Consider the following 6,000-nt stretch of genomic DNA (forward strand, 5'->3'; position numbering starts at 1 on the left):
GTCTGTCTGTCTGTCTCCCCTTCTTATTAAGCCATCAGGACTCAACACGGGGCTCCACCCTGATGGATCTAATGATTTCCCAAAGAGCCCGTCTCTCAACTCCAGGAATGAGGTGCAGGGAGGGAAATGCAGTCCTTGCCAAGAGCACCTGGCAAGAAGGTGTCCCAGTATCCCTTTTTCCTGTCCCAAAGCCTGTGACTGTAGATGTGCTTGTGTTCAGGAGGTCCCTCCGGGGGTGAGACGGTACCCTGAGGACTTTAGGATCAAGCTGTGGGGTTTCGTGTGTGTTGGGGTTGGAATCCGGGGCTCGCACGTGCGAGGTGGTGCCCTACCATGAGCTCCGGCTCCAGCCTTGTTATTTTTTTATTTTGAGACAGGGTCTTCTAAGCTGGCCTCAGACTGGCTCCTTCTGCCCCAGTCTCCTGAGCAGCTGGGATTACCGACAAGGGCACAGTCTCCAGCTAAAATTGTTAATAATTTTGTGCGTGAAACCCAGTTCCGTGGTGTGCAGTTTCCCCCGTGGCATAGTTTGCTCTAGGAGTTTGCTCTGGGGGTGGAAGGTAGCTCTGCAGCGGAGCAGGTCCTGGTACACCGAGGCCCTGGCTTGCACCCCCCCACCAGAAAAGAAAAAAACACATAAAAAAATTTTTTTGGAGCATTTCAGATTTCATGTTTTGGATTAGGGATGCTCAACCTATATCACACAAAACAGTTCCACTGTCCTAAAAGACCCTGTGCTCGGCTCCTCACCCCTCCCTGTCACCTGGCAGGCGCTGCTCTTGCTTTCCCACGGTGGCACCAGCAGTCACCTGTCTTCTCGGTTTGGCTTTCGCCTGGCAAAACGCCTGTTGGTCTCCACTGCGTCTCCTCGTGGCGTGGTGCTACAGTTTTGACTTGATTTTGGCGGAGCCGGGCTGGAACCCAGGACCTCCTGCATGCCCAGCACCCACTCACCACTGGGCTGCACCCAGCCCTGGAGAGTTCTGGAAGGTTTTTTTTTTTTTTTTTTTGGTACCAGGGATTGAACTCAGGGGCACTCGACCTCAGAGCCACATCCCAGCCCTTTTAATATTTTCTTTAGAGACAGGGTCTCACTAAGTTGCTTAGCACCTTGCTGTTGCTGAGGCTGGCTTTGAACCCACGTTCCTCCTGCCTCAGCCTCCCCTGCTGCTGGGATGGCAGGCGTGGACCACCGCGCCCGGCCAGTTCTGGAGTTTTTCATCTGCCCAATGGGAAGCTCCATGATGCCCCAGTGCCCCTCAACATGGAGAAGACAGCCAGGATCAGAAGGACTTGGCCCAGGCCCCTTCTTTATGGGAGGCCTTGGGATGATCTGCACAGAGGGACATTTGTACCTGTGATGCGGGAGCCTGGCATAGGCAGGTGGCCCTGAGAGCAGGGACCGAGCAGCACGTGGCTGAGGAATGCTGGAGGGGATGCCAGGAGGAGGGTGCAGGGCACTGAGGCCCGTGGGGGACAGCCGGGGCCCTGGCCTGCTCCCCCCAAGGGCCCTGGTCCCTTTTGGGGGGATCCAGGTGCACCGGGTGCCCCTCAGACTCCTTCCACCGCGCAGTGGCTTCCAGCCAGCACCCGGGTTTTGCATCTTGGCTCCTGCTGTCTTCCACGTGTGGGACACCATTTCTCTCCACCCCCGCACTCCGCCCGGTCACCTCTGTATTTCTTCAATTGAAATATTCACATCCATAATATTCATCTTCTTAAAATGAATAATTTAATGGCTTTTAGTATATTCAAGAGGTTGTGCAACTATCACTACTATTTTGTTTGTTTATGGAGCTGGGGATTGAACCCAGGGCCTTGTGCATGTGAGGCAAGCACTTTACCAGCTGAGCTCTATCCCCAGTCCCAGTCACTACTATTTAATTGCAGAAAAGTTTCTCCAACTCATGGAAACCCCGCCCCTATGGGCAGTCACCCCCAGCCCACCCCCACCGGACCCTGGCAACCATTCATCTGTTTTCTGCTTCTATGGATCTCCTTGCTCTGGACATTTCTTATCAATGGGATCACACACTGTGTGGTCTTTTGTCTGGATTTTGTTATTTGGCATCAAGTTTTCAAGGCTCATCCACATCCAAGCCTGTGGCAGGGCTTCCTTCTTTTTACAGCTAAGTAATGTTCCACTGTGTGGATGAATCATACTCTGTGGACCCAGTCATCTGTGGATGGACAGTGTGGTTTACATTTTTGACTGTTATAAGTAATGCTGTTGTGCCAGATATGGTGGTGCACACCTGCAATCCCAACTCAGGAGGCTGAGGCAGGAGGATCACAAATTTGAGGCCAGCCTCAGCAGCTTAGTGAGAGCCTGTCTCAAAAAATAAATAGGGCTAGGGATGTGGCTCAGTAGTAAAGCACTCAGTTCTCAGTTCCAAAAGTAATTACATAATGCTATTGTGAACATTCTCTTGGGTGTACATCTCGGTGTGGAAATGCCAGATCACACATTCACACTTAACCCTTTCAGGAAGTGCCAGTCTGTTTTCAAAGTGGCTGCACCACTTGACCTTCCACCTGAAATGCTGGGGTCCACCTGTTTTTTTTTTTTTTTTTTCTTTCATCCTCACCAGCACTTGTCATCTGCCTTTTCGATCACAGCCATCCTGATGTCTTGATGTGCATTTCCACGGTGGCTCAAGAACTGGCCCTCTTCTCACAAGCCATTGGTCCTTTGCCTATATTCTTTGGAGGAATATCTTAGATACTTCTTGGCCTTCACCTTTTGAAAAATTTCAAGATTTCCTTCCACTTGGTGGGTTTTCTTTTCCCCTTCTTGAGAGTGTCCTTGTAAGACAAAGTCTTGACGGAGTCTGGTTTCTCGTTTTTGTTGCTTGTACCTTCAGCGCCCACCAAGGCAAAGTCAAGTCATCAAGACAGTGTGGCTTGGTGTAAGGACATACAGACCAGTGAATAAAACCAAGAGTGCCCAAATAAACCCCCCCACACACCTGTGGTCGTCTGGTCTTCAGTGTGGGCACAAGAACTGGTCATTGGGAAAAGAATAGTCTTTCAACCAGTGATCTAGCTCAAGGTCCTGAGGATTTACGCCTTTGTGTTCTTCCAAGTTTCTTGGCTTTAGCGTTTACATTTAGGTCTTTGTGGGAGGCTGTTGTGCTGTGTGACCAGCATTTTCCTTCCCTGATTGTTTGGGGCTCTGTGGGTCACTTCCCGTGATCTGACCACATCAAAGTGGCCCTAGATGACTGCCCCGATCCTTGAAGTAGTAGAATGTGTCTTCGTGCACGGGCGTGCCTTCCTGCAGCCCCATTTGTGATACTACCCCTTTGCCCGGTTTGGGATAGAATGTTCCATGGAAACGCCCTTTGTGTGTCCCCTTCTCTTGCTCTGCCTTTGGGGGTGGCCTTCCTAGGTGTCAGTCAACCTGCTGACAGCAGACATCACGAAGCTAGGCTCAACCCCCTGAAACCTGGCCCCTTGCCTCATCTGAATGGCTTCTCCTCAACAAAAGGGGTCAGCATGTGCTCGCTCTCTTTCTGTGGACCCTTAAGGTCAGAGGAGCTGTCACAGGACCCCAAAGAAAAAGGTATTTCTCTTGTGTGCTTATTTCATGCAGCCCAGTTCCCCTGGAGTGACCCTGAGTGTTTTTGTTGCTGGTCTTGAATACATTTTCAGTTAATTTTTGTATACAGTGTGAGGTGGGGATCTGTATCAGTTTTCTAGCTGCTGTAACAAAATTACCACAAACACAGGGGCTTAAAATAACACATACCTTACAGGCCTAAACACTGGACGTCAGAAATGGATTTCACTAAATCCAGGGTGTCTGCAGGCTGTATGTTTAGAGGCTCTGGTTGCGAATCTATTTCCTCGCCTTTTCCAGCTTTGGGACCACCTGCAGCTCTTGGCTCTGGGCCTCCTTGTCCACCTAGCAACAGAGGGCTGAGTCTTCCTGACAACATCACCCCTCTGGGTACCCCTCTTCTGCTTTGCTCTTCTATTTATAAGGACTTTTTTGGTTACCTTGGGCCATCCAGAAAACCTATTTAAGGACAACTGGGTATCAACCTAATTTCATCTGCCATCACAGTCCCCCCTTGTAAACTATCCTCATACCTTTAGGCATTCAGAGTGTTAGGGGTGGCCATCTTGTGGGGGGCATTATTCTACGTAGCAGAGTCCAGCTTCCTTCTTCTCTAGGTGGCTATCCCATTGTTCCAGCACCATTTATTGAAAAGACTTTTTGTTTTTTCCCAGTAAATGCTGATTGAGCAAGCAATTTACTTCTGAGCCACACCCTCAGCCCTGAAGAGACCTTTTTCCCCATTGAAGAGACCTGGCCCCTTGTTAAAGACTGACCACAACATATGGGTTTATTTTTGCATCTCAGTTCTGTTGCCTGAGGCCTGACTCTGGGGATCCAACCAAGCAGCTCTGGCCTCCAGCCCCAAACACCAAACAGAAAAGATAATGGAGAAAGGCGTGAAATGAACTGATTAGAATCATGTCCTTAGCCATGTCTTCAAGGGACTGACAATGACTTTGAGTTTCTACAGAAAGGAGAATGAGGGCAAGCACTTGGGGTTTGTACAGTTGGAGGCTTTTCACAGCTGCCAAAGCAGATGATCTTGAGGTGTGGGCTGCCCATCATTATCTCAGGATTGGTCAAGTGGAGCCTCGTCCACAGTAAGAAAGGACAGCTTCAACTCACCTCATGCTGTTTATCAGGGAGGTTGAATCTTTACACGTGGTGACTCAGAGCACAGGAGACAGATGCAATACGGGGACAGAGATGCCAAGTCTTTTTTTTTTTTTTTTGATGCCAAGTCTTTAATCCTGGTTTTAGCTACCCATCAGACAACTGCAGGCACAAGTGAAGATAGTCAGTCCTTGTTACAGTTCTACTCACTGATCTACATGTCTGTCTTTAGGCCAATACCACACTGGCCTGAATACTGTAGCTTTGTAGTAAGTTTAAAACTAGGAAGTGTGAATTCCTTGTGAATTTTAGGACCAGCTTTTCAATTTCTACAAAAAAAAAAAAAACGTTTGCATTTTGATAGTGATTATTTTGCATCTCTACAACTTGGGGAGTACTGCCATCTTATTTTCCAATCCATGAACATGGGACGTCTTTCCATGAACATCTTTAACTTTCTTCAGTGAAATCTTCATTTTCAGTGTACAGGTCTTGCACTTCTGTTGTTTACTCCTGAGTATTTTATTCTCTATGATGCTATGGCAAATGGAATTGTTTTGACACTGATTTTAAAATGCACTGAGTGAGTCTCATTGCACTTAACTATACTCCACTGAATTACCTCAGCACTGGAAGGAGCCGCTCCTTACACCCCCAGGCCTTGCAGCCCTCTGCTCCTCAAATCCCTCCTTACCCAAGTCATGGAGCTCATCAGGTGCAACCAGGCGGGAGGGCTTTTTGGGTCCTCGGAGGGACCCAGCAGCCTCCAGAGTGTTTGCTAAAGCAATTCAACAGATGTACTGAGCTCCTACTCTGTGTCAGACACAGTTCGGGAGGCTCGCCAGGCATCAATGAATAAAACAAAACAAACACCTTGACTCTTAGGGAGTTATGTTTTAATTAGAAGAGACAACAAATGCAACAGATAAATAAAGTTAACAGATGTCAAAGCCCACCAAAATACCACCTTCTCCAGGAAACCTTCCAGAATCTCCTCACGCCATCCCAACCCCATGTCCCCTTCTGTGGGGACGCAGGCCTGCCTCCGAGCTCCTCCTAAGCCAGCTTAGGGAAGGGCTCAGGCCTAGCTAGCAAAGATTCAAAGGTTGGGCACAGAAGACATCGCCCTTCCCTGTCGGGGCTTCACTTGCCGGACTGCGCATGTGCGTACCGCAGACCGACCAAAGAGCTCAGACAGGTGTGGCGGGGTTGGCCTTCGCGCAGGCGCACTGGCGGCCGCCGAGAGCGCTTCCGTCTCCCTGCCGCCCCGCCGTCGCCATGGCCGCGCCCGCCTCGGCCTCATCTCGGTGTTCTCGCAGCCC

This window comes from Marmota marmota, unplaced genomic scaffold (genome assembly GCF_001458135.2).
Source record: "Marmota marmota marmota unplaced genomic scaffold, marMar, whole genome shotgun sequence".
In the NCBI taxonomy this organism is placed as follows: Eukaryota; Metazoa; Chordata; class Mammalia; order Rodentia; family Sciuridae; genus Marmota; species Marmota marmota.